The 11,857-nt window shown below is 35.8% G+C and overlaps 1 pseudogene; it reads right to left on the bottom strand.

The window, feature by feature from the left end:
- Positions 1 to 5,198, bottom strand: part of LOC141547251 (kinesin-like protein KIF22 pseudogene) — a 5,496-nt pseudogene extending 298 nt beyond the window's left edge.
- Positions 5,199 to 11,857: the final 6,659 nt, after the last annotated feature.

The raw sequence follows: 11,857 nt of genomic DNA, 5'->3' as shown, positions 1-11,857 counted from the left end.
CCCACTTGCTTTCACACATTCCCTCGCTCGCTTGCTCTCACTTGCTCTATCTTGTTCTTGTTCTTAAGGGCTCTTTCTTGTTCTCTCTCACTCATTTTCTCTCTCTCTCTCTCTCTCTCTCTCTCTCTCTCTCTCTCTCTCTCTCTCTTTCTCTCTCTCTCTCTCTCTCTCTCTCTCTCTTTCTCTCTCTCTCTCTCTCTCTCTCTCTCTCTCTCTCTCTTTCTCTCTCTCTCTCTCTCTCTCTCTCTTTCTCTCTCTCTCTCTCTCTCTCTCTCTCTCTCTCTCTCTCTTGCTTTCACTTTCTAACTCTCTCTCTCTCTCTTGCTCTCTTCATTCTCTCTCACTCACTCTTCTCACTCTTGCTCTCACTCTCTTGCTCTCTGTCTCTTGCTTTCTCTAGCTCTCTCTCTGTCTCTGTCTCTCTCTGTCTCTCCCTCTCTCTCACTCTATCGCTTTCTCTCTCTCTCTCTGATTATTTCCTCCATTATTTAGAAATAAAAAAAGATTAAGATAATTAGGTGTCAAAGCTGAACAAAAATTAAAATGCATGGTCATGATCAATTAAAATGTAATGTCAGAGCTTGAGAAGCAAGGAAATTATAAGAGCTATGATAAGAATGAAGGATATGTAGGTACAGAAAACTTAAGTTACAAAAGATGAGTTGAATCAAATAAACAACAGAAAATTTAGACATCATTAAAATAAGGAAGTATAAAATATTATATTAAGAGAATTGACTGAATTATTAGTTTCTGTGTAAAACTAGAAAGACTCTTCCTATCTTTTTCATGAGAAAGCATTCAATATTTATACCTAAAAGATCAGAACTCCAAGGATCTTTTCAACCACAGACTTCTTCCATTCATATGTACTCCATACAAAGCAATCACAACTTTGTCACATACTTTAAGAAGAAATAAATTGATTATACATAAAAGACAGTACACAAAAATTCCCCACAATAACAAACCAACTAATTAATATGTCCTTGTCAAAAAAATTCCATATACATTTATAATGCTTTAATTGATTAATACAAAGCCTTTGACTCAATTTCATATTCATGACTTATTTATACTGTGAAAATATATAAAACAGGCAAATATATTTTGCATTTATAATATGTTATGTCAATATGGAAAACTATTTTCCAACACAAGTTACCAACTCAATCATGTGAAGAACAATGGATATAAAATATGTCATTCTTCAGAGAGAGAGTTCAAGTCTATTATGGTTCTTAGTTTTAAATTTATTTCCTTTACTGCTAAATAGTATTAAATACTGCTTTCAGATTAAATAATATGAACTAAAATGTGTTATTAACCATTTAAATGTACAGATAGCATCAATCTATCAGGATCTACAAAATAAAAGTAGACACATCATCTCATTAGATCAATGAATCTTCAATGATAACAAAATCTCATTTTGACTTTATAAATGTAAATTTTAAAATTTAAATTATGGAAAAAGACACTATGAATGCTTTGAACTTAAATTCATAGATAAAATTAAACCAATGGATTAAAATATTAAACAATTTCGGTTACTTCTAGCAAAGTAGCAATGAATATAAAGCTATTGATGAGAAAGTGGTGGCAGATTAAAGATCTACAGTTCTGCAGAAACCAAAGTGCAAAGAGAAAAATATAGTCAAAGCAATTAATACATAGGCAATACTAGTCTTATTGTAGACACTGAGGAGCATGACATTAAACATAATAAATCTGGAAACTATTCACAGAAAAAAATTTATACAATATTAATGAAAAAATGGATCCAACTAAGATAATAACAAAGTATATTCTCATCAAAAACAGCAAGAATATAAATTAAAAAGTATTGATTTCTCATGGGTGGGTCAAGCCAATATTATGAAATTGAAATTCAGTGTATATTAAAATCCTAAAAATATTTATATGGACCACCATATGGAGGAATTAAAGGTAAACAATCTTATAAAAATGGAAAGGAAATACATGTATCAGGATCAGATCTCAACTAGTACTACAAAATAATGTTGGCTATGTTAATTAAAACTAACAATCAAATTATTGGGAGAATGAATCATTATCTGACAAAAACTGCTAAGAAAACTAGCTAATACTCTGAAAGAAATTAGGCAACACCTCACACAATAAAATATATTATTCCCAAAATGGATAAATGACATGAATATAAAAAAAGTTTACGATGGCAGTTTAGAGCAAGTTCATTGTCACCAGAAATTATTGAAGGGTTATCATTATGGAATCTGGAGTTAATTATCAGTATGTATTATTAAAGGAAATACTAAAAATTCTATACCACTGAAAGCTGTAAAAACTTTGTGCACACTGACTAAAGCAACTGAACTACAGATTAAACTGTTGACTATAATCAAACATAACATTAATGCATCAAAATGTACAAATAATTTTTAAAATAGATAAAATATTAAATATTCATAATCAACAATCTGCATGGAAAAATCTTGAAAATATAGATACATAGCAGAAAAATAAGAATCACATATGAACAGGCTGAGATCCCTAGCTGACTGACAACCATTGGAATGAAAGAAGATGAACCTACACAATTTGCTCTTATAAACTCATACTTTTGGCCATCTAGGGAAAAATAATGTAGTACAAGTATGAAATAATGTATAGAACATTAAATACAAAAGAATAATAGCAGGATAGCAACTTATTTCAAGATAATTTCTAGCTATATCCCTTTGAACAAGATGAAAAAACAGAGAACAATAATTATTGTTATAACAACCATGGTGAAAATGATTATATTATCAAAAAAAACAACAACAACAACAACAACAACAAAACAACAACACTTCAGATTCTTTTTTTTTTCTTTTTTCTTTTCTCCCTAATAGTGTTATGGCATTAAAAATAATCTGAATCCACTAATGGATTTCCACTTCCCTTAATTCTAACAGAATTCTGAAGTTTCCATTTTTGCTCAAAATTGTGATAAAGTAAAATATTTTATTTTATAAACTCCAATTAAATGATATGACATGCCTCAAACTATTATAAAAAAATTGGGGGCTTTAAAGTCTTTGATAAGAAAGATTGATCTCAAAAATATATTTTAATAAGTAAATACAAACCAAATAATAGAACACATATTTGTCAAAACATCGTACTTAAGTCTTAATCATCTTTATTTCCTTTTTTTTGGCCTGGACAAAACACTCTGTTTACAAAACTCACCCTCCCTCCCCTCCCGTAAAACACGGCCCGGATGCAGGGGCTCCTCGGGTCCCCAGGAGGCGGCGCTCAGGCACCCTCTGGGGCAAGGCGCTGAAGCACTGGGCAGCGAAGCTCAGGATGCTGGCCTTCAGAAAGGTGGCCCCCTGCTTCTCGGAGATACCTTCCGCTCGCCCCGGATCCTCCACCTCCACAAAGGGGCCGCGCAGTTCCCGCCAACCCACGATGAGCCGGGCTTTCTTCTCTCCGAGGCGCTGCAGCTTCCCAAGCTCCTTGGCGGAGCCGGCGGTGAGCAGGCCCAGGATCTTTTTGCGGCTCTCCGCCAGTAGGCCCGGGGGCACCTGAAGCTGCTCCAAGGGGGTGCGGGGCCCTCGGTGGGCTCGTCCTGCTGCCCGCAGAGCGGCTCGGGCTGCTTCCTTTTCCGGCTGTCTTTCTGCAGGACACTGGTCTTGCTTTGGGACGTCGCCTGCTCCTGAATTAGCCTGAAGGACACTACCCTGTTCAGAGGTTTAGTCATAGGCACTGTTTGGGTCCCCCTGGGAAGGGGACCCCGGGGGGCTGGGGAACCATTCTCTTGGGCCTCTGAGTCAGTCTGTTGGCTTCCAGCTCTTTATACTTTTCCTTCAGCCTCTGAATCTCTGAGTCCTTCTCTTTGAAAGCCTTTTCTAGGGCTATTCGCGCTCCTTGGCTTATCCGGGAATCCAGAATTCCGTCTAGGTTTAGCAGGCGCTCTTGCACAGCTGGTTCTAGAGTGTTCAGCTGCTTCAGGGGGCTGAGTTTGGAACAGCTAAGTGGGGGCTCTGGACTACTTGTCCCATCTTCCAATTCTTCCTGTCTTCTGGCCCTCTTCGCTTCTGGAGGGTCCATCAATTCTTTTTGGGTCTCTCTCACCAGAAGGCTGAAAACTCTTATGGGTGAACGGCCGGTCGATCACTTCTTTGGACCTGGAGGCAAAGTTGAGTGATGTGACTGTATCAAGGCAGAAGCGCCTCTCTGGAGCACTATTAGCAACAAGCACACTGTGGGCTGAACCTCCTAGAGAGTGTCCTGCAATAGTCTAGTAAGCTGTAGGGAACACGAGGCAGGCCCTGGTTCAGTGCATCTACCACCTTGCCCAGCACAAAGAGGGAGGCCGTGATGGCTCCACTCTCCTTCAGTCGCAAGCCCTGGTTGCCTGTTCGGTGATTGTCCTCTGAACCAGCCAGGTCAATCAGATAGAGTTTCCCTTCCCGCTGCCGGAATGGGGCCATGCGCTCCCGCTGTTCCACTTGGACCAGAAGCACAGCATGACTTCGAGAGGAGCGCTGCTTAAGCCTGGTGGCTCCTACAGTCTGGTTTCTGCTGGCTGGTAGAAAGTGTTGCTCAAAACCATTGAAGGAAGCAATGGGTTTTGGGGTGAGCCCAGGGATCAAGATGTTCCCCCAATGATCTTCTCTGATCCCTAAGTCCCCTGAAGCTGGGGCAAGCAGGCCCAATACCTTCTCTTGTTAGATTTCCAAATAAGACATGGAGACAGCAAGAGCCAAGGGTCGCCCTTCAGCACCCTCCTCCCAGGTAAGCTGCAAGAGGTCTTTGAAGGCACGAGGGATAACTCCAGGCTGCTCTGGGCTGCCTCACATTGTATATGTCTTCCCTGCGCCTGTTGGACCATAGGCAAGCACATTGGCATTCTGTTCATTCATCACATGGCGCAGGATGGGCTGGACAAAGCCAACATAGATGTCCTGCTGAGTGCTTGTTTCCCCATAAAAGGCATCAATCTGGTATTTGAGTGTCTCTTGACTATTTCTTCCATTGGCAATTTCCAAGGAGCAGCTGTGTAGTCCCCGAACACAGGAGCTCTCACTGGTACTGCTGTCCTCTTCCACAAAAGGCCTAAATCTCACAGCCACACGAACTCGGGCGGGGCGCCGGCTGCTTCTGCCTTTGCTCAACTGGTTATGTGTAGCACCAGCAGCAGCAGCAGCAGCCGCTACCGCCATCACCCAGGTTTCTGCTCCGCTGTCCTAGACGCCGCCGCCGCCTCCCCCCAACTTCTCTTCCACAGAGGTGGTCCCTCCCGGTGTTCCCTTTATTTCCTTTTTAATTTTAATTTTTATTGAAGCTATTTATTTTCAAAACACATGAAAGGATTATTTTTCAACACTGATCCTTGCCAAACCTTGCATTCCAATTTTCCCCCCTTCCACTACCCCTGACCTAGTTGGCAAGCACTCCAAAATATGGTAAACATGGTAAAAAATATATGTATATCTAATATAGGCAAACATAACTATATAATTATCTTGCTGCACAAGAAAAATCAGCTCAAAAATTTAAAAAATGAGAAAAAAATAAAGTTCAAGAAAACAACAGAAGAAGTGCTATGTTGTGATTCACACTCAGTTCCCACAGTCCTTTTCTTTCCCCTTTCCACTGCACTTCCCTATAAGGTCAAACAACTTTCTCTGTGAAACCAGATATGTCTAATGTTCTCTCTTTGAGTCAAATCTGATAAGATTAAATTTTACAGAATATTCATCCCACTCTATTCTTTTCCTTGATTATAATAGGTCTTCTTTGTTTTTTCTTGAGATTTAATTTCCCTCATTTTTCCTGCAGTTTTCTCCTTTTTCAGTACAATCCTCTTTTTACCTCTAGTTTCTTTTTTATATTATCACAGTAAAATCAAATTATACCTGCACCATAAAAGAGAGATAGTTCTCAAGAGTTCTTTCCTTTTTTCCTTTTTATGCTTCTCTTGAGTATTTGGAGATTATTTTTGTTTTTGTTGTTGTTGTTGTTCAGCTCTGGTCTTTTCATCAGAAAGAAATGAAATTCGCCTGTATCATTGAATTTCCATCTTTTTTCCCTTGAAGACAATGCCTAATTTTGCTGGATAGTTGATTCTTGGCTAAAATCCAAGTTCCTTTGCCTTTTTGAATATCAGATTCAAGGCCCTTTGATCCTTTCAGGTGCAAACTGTTAGGTCCTGGAGAATCCTGATTATGCCTCTTTGACATTTGAATTGTTTCTGGCTACTTGCAATATTTTTTCTTGGTCCAAAAATTCTGAAATTTAGGTATGATATTTCTTGCAGTTTTCATTTTAGGGTCTCTTTCAGGAAGAAATTTGTGAATTCTTTCAATAGCTATTTTACCTTCTGCTTCTAGGACATCAAAGCAGTTTTCCTTGATGATTTCCTGAAAGATAATGTCTAGGTTCTTTTTCTTCATGGTAGTTTTCAGGAAGTCCATTAATCCTTAGATTGTTTCTTTTAGATCTATTTTCCGGGGTTGTTTTTCCAATGAGGTATTTTACATTTTCTATTTTTTTGTTTTTGTTTGATTGATTGTTCATGTCTCATTGAGTCATTTATTTCCATTTGCTCAATGGTAATTTTAGTGAATTATTTTCTTCACTTATCTTTTTAAGTTCCTTTTGTATTTGGCTAATTCAGTTTTTAAATGAGCTATTTTGTTATATGGATTTTTTCACAATTTCACAAATTCTGTTTTTCAAGGAGTTGTTTTTTTTTTTCCATTTTGTCAAATCTATTTTATAAGGAGTTTTACACTTTTTATATTTCACTAAATCTATTTCATAAGAAATTTTCTTCAATTAATTTTTGTGTTTTCTTTTCCAAACCCTCTTGCAAAGTTCTCTTTTTCCCCCATTTTTGTTCTAACTCTCTTTTAAGATCCTTTTTTAATTCTTCCAAGAGAACCTTATGAGATGGGGATCAATTCAAATCACCCTGTGAGGCTTCATCTGGAGACAATCTGCTTTTTGGTGTCCTTAGCATTTGAAATCTGTTCTTCTCTTTCTCAATAAAATATAAATCTAAATAAATAAATGAAATAAATCTAAATGCCTCCCGACTCTATAGTCAGAGTTCTTTTTGGATTTTTGCTCATTAAAAAAAAAAAAAAAAAAAAAAAGTTTGAAGCTTGCTTTTAGGGTAAAAGGGAGATTGGCCAAGCTTCCCTGACAAGCGACAATGGCTGCGCTGGGTCAGTGCTAATTAACTTCTGGTGCTGGGTGGGCATGGCCATGTCCCACAATATGCTGGGGTTTAGGAGCTCACTATTGGACTTTTGTATATGTTTTGGGTGTCTTACAGCCAATCTGCTGATCTACTGGCTGGCAACTAGGACAGAGTAAGCCAACACTGCTGTAGTTTCTCCTGGTAGATTCCCCAGCATGCAGGATGTCACACTGCTCTGGCTTTCTGCATTAACTGCTCTCAGTCTGCCTTCCATCATGTTTGCTTAATAGAGACCTTTTCTGAAAAATCTTCCAAATTATCTTCTACTGGAAATTTGTTACACTCTAAATATTAGTGGGTTCTGTCACTTTAAAACCACTTCAAGGCTTGATTTGCTGTTAATTTGAGGGACATTGGGGAGAGCTCAGAGAAAGACATGCCTCCTCTCCACTCTCTTGGCTTCACCTCCCAAATCATTTTTTTATTTCCAAAAACTTCTTAAACATAAAAACATCATATACTTTTTATAAGCTAAATTATTTGCAAGTTTTAAAGATATAATTTTATGATAATCTGTTAAGATATACATACACAATTAAATTTCAAATATATAACCTGGTTTTCCCTATCACAATGTAATGAATAATGATGAAGGTTTGGGGCTGTTACTTTAATCTTAACTTCTGTCCAAGGCCCTGATGTCCCTTACAGAATCAAAGTATTATTTCTGTCCTTTAATTTTCCCCACTGATTGCTTTCTCACTTGATTTGACAAATTCATATTTCAATTGCCAGAGGCTGTAATATTCAATTTTCCTATCCATCCACAAAACATACATTATATGTTCACACAAAGTTAATAATGCTAATGTATTCACTTCAAAAGGCTTGCTTTGCATTATTATCTATGGTCCATCATGACTAAGGGTTAAATTGTGGAAAGATAGGGCAGAATAAGTAAGGTCAGAGTTAGGAATCTAAACTTATCTGGTAAATGTGGTAATTCAAAGTAAGAATAGGAGTAAATAATTCTCGGGACAACATCTGTAAGTAGATTTTGTGTGTATGTATGTGTGTGTGTGTATGTGTATATGTATTTTTTAACTCATTAGTCCTCAGTTAGGGGTAGATTCAAAAACATTATTAACAAAAAAGTCCAAAATAAATTTATTATAAGAGTATTTATACAAACTAGATCAATGCAGGTATTATTAGGTATTAAATGTTATATATATTTTTTTCATGAAGAAATTCCTTGCTGCTTTAGTTCTGTGGGTGTGAGCACATCAATATTTATATGTATGTATTTATATTTTTAAATATAGATACATCCAATCTGTAGAGAAATTGACTGCCAAAATATATAAAAGTTTGCAAATATTTTGAAATAACTATCATAAGCCAAAGGAAATTTACAGTGTAGCTGATGAAACACAGAACTTTGCAGATTTCAAAGAAAACAGAGAACAGATACAGAATGGTCCAAAGATTCATAGACAAATCAGAATCTTGAGAGAGAAAAAAAATTGATTGTGAACAAATTGCAGAATTTTATGTCTGTACAATAGAAGTAATTAATAGAATGTGAAAACTCAAATCGACAGTGGCAAGTCTCTCCAAAAAGCAAGAGAGGACATCTGAGAGAATGTGAATACAAATGCTGCATAATGAAGTAAAGGAGAAAATAGAAGAAGAGAAGTAAAAAGCATTAACATCTGTATACAATCATCTGTATACAATCAAATCATAGTGATCCTATTATGATCAATTAAAATACCTTTTTAACAAAAGAAAGGAATTTAATGAATTCCTTTAAAATATCTTAAATGAGAGGTAATTATCCAATTTATCAAAAATCAAGATGATATTTCAGATTTAGTTCTAAAATGATGGAATCATTTACAAGATAATACCACAAATATACTAAATGTATTTTTTTTAGCAAAAGTAAGTATAAAATATTTTTGACACACCTACAAGTGTCCAAAAATAAATCATTCTTTTTTTGGTACTACTGTTTACTTCTACCATATACTATTTTTTTTGTTTGTTTTTGTTTTTAAATGGGACAGAAGGATGGAAGAACAATATACTATATGAAATGCAGCAAATACACATACAATAAACAAAATAAAAAATAAACCAGTACATATAAACCTATTTATGAATATATTAATTTATATTTATTGGGCCTCTGCTATTTCAACTTAAAGAAAGCCTAAAAGTGGAAGTCCTTTCCCTTTCTTTCTTCCTTTCTTCCTTCCTTCCTCCTTTTAATCTATCCATCTCCTTTCTTCCTCCCTTCCTTTCTTTCTCCCCAAAGTCTCTAGGATGTTACCTAGGTTATCTATGAAAGATATATGGAAAGTCAAGGTGAGAAATCCCACAGGATGAGAAGACATAGGAAGTGTTATGATGTGGCCTACTAAAAGGTTCTAGACACAAAGGAATCACAATACAGACAGTTCTCCCCTTTTGTAAGTGCACAGTTCTGTCAATGTCTTTCTTACTTCCCTGGGCTACCCAATCCCTCCCTGATTCTGCAGTCCACACCAGAGATGTTTTTGTACCTGGAGCAGAGGACAGATATGAAACTGTATCAGAGTTTCTGCTGCCTGCCTCTATTGACAAGGAGCCAAACTTGTAAGATGCGAATTTACATAAATTTTGTACATAATCAGTATTGAATTCTAGTAACTAAGGATGCACAAATAAATCTGCACTCACATAGTCTATTCCTATTCTGTTATCTTATCATAGTTGAATTGCCATAGCATGATTTTAATGTGTCCAAACCTATTCTCCACATCATACTTCACAATTTCTTAAAATAAAAATAATAAAAATTGGAGAAATGTTGTATACTTGTTAATGTTTTGGATATACCTAAATTATTAAAAGTCTATGGGGCAGTTTCATGTTTCTGCAAATCATTTATTTTTCTTCTTTATAATCCTATTAGGAAGAGTGAAATTTCTTTAAAAATGATGTTTTCCCCTTATTTGAAATGACATATTTGTCACACTTATAATGAAAGACTTTTTAATTAGTCAATTACTTTGTTATATAGTACTAACAAAAACAGAGTCATTTGGCATTCTCCTAATTTTTTACTTGTCATAACAGATTTGAATTTATATATTAAATTAATTCGCCTCATTATACTGTACATGCTAGTCACTAATTTTCATAATACTATTGCCAAGTCAAGTAATCATAGCTATTATTTTGGTGGTTAAAATAATTTTAATCTGGGAATAGAAATATTATTTAGAAAAAGAAAAATATCCCAACATAAAGGTTTTAAAATATTTTTAAAATAGCTCACACAAAAGATAATGTATATATATATATATATATATAAATATATATATATATATATATGTGTGTGTGTGTGTGTTTGTGTATAGATGCATATTCACTAAAGTTATAATAAATTCCAAATAATTTATGTTGCTTAAACATATTCTCCTTTCCCCCAAACCCATCTTTTTCTGAACTTCCCTATATATTCAAAAGTCACATAACCCTTCAATTGTCCAGGTATAGTTTCATCTCCATCCCCCTACTCTTACTCCCCATATGTCATTGGTTGATACATCATATCATCTTTGCCTTTACAACATCTTGTATCTTTCCTTTTATCACCAGTCATGTAGATACCACCCTATTCCAGATCTTCTTCATCATTTATCTCAACTATTGCAATAACTTTCTAATTTATCTCTATCTCAAGTCTCTCTTCACTCTAATCCATCCTTCACATAGTCCCAAAGTGATCCAAATAAGCAAAATCATCATGAGAGATTCAGAGGTCGATATGAAAGAAGAGCAACAAAATATTTTAGGATAGAAAAGAACTATAATATATTTATAATTAGTCTTTTTCTTTATCAAAGAGAAGAGCCACAATATTTAGATGATAAATCACAGTCTCAATTATGCTGAATTATGAAATGAGAAACTGTGAAGAACATGAAGATTAGAAAACCAGCCATATTAAGTAAAATTTACATATACACATACACACATACACTCACACAAGAGAGGGGGAGAGTAAAAGAGGAGGAGAAAGAATGGGGGGAAAGAGGGGAGAGAAAGAGACAAGAAAGAGAGAGAGAGACAGACAAAGGCACAAAGAGACAGAAAAAGACAAACACACACAGAGACACAGAGACAGAAATTCAAATACAGAGACAAAGAGACTGCTGGGTGTATGAAGCTCTAAGACATCATTAGATAAGTCTTGGGCATATTGCAAATTATCATTGAGTCAGTATGCATGATTCACTTTGGGAAAGCTAAACATTCACTTAGGGGAGATCTATTTCTCCTCTGTGTGGAAAATGGACTAAAGTGAAAAGAGACTTGAATCCAGAAGACAGGTTTATAGGCGTTGCAATCACATGAGACAATCAAGTCTTATATCAAGCCAATTTCTATTTTTTCCTAGCAGAGAAGGAGATATATAAGAAAGATAGGACTTGTGACTAATTGGATATGAGGGATGAGAGGGAGTTAAAATGAAGATGACACTTAAATTCCAAGCCTGGGTTACTAGAAGGATGGCTATGACCTCAATGATGATAAACAAGTTAGGAAGAAGTGATGTTTTGGGGGAAGTCAATAAGTTTTGTTTTGGACACATTGGGTTTAAGATAACATATGGGACAT

This window comes from Sminthopsis crassicaudata, chromosome 6 (assembly GCF_048593235.1).
Source record: "Sminthopsis crassicaudata isolate SCR6 chromosome 6, ASM4859323v1, whole genome shotgun sequence".
Classification (NCBI taxonomy): domain Eukaryota; kingdom Metazoa; phylum Chordata; class Mammalia; order Dasyuromorphia; family Dasyuridae; genus Sminthopsis; species Sminthopsis crassicaudata.
Note: the sequence above shows the minus strand (reverse complement) of the source record. Positions and strands in the feature narration are given on the sequence as shown.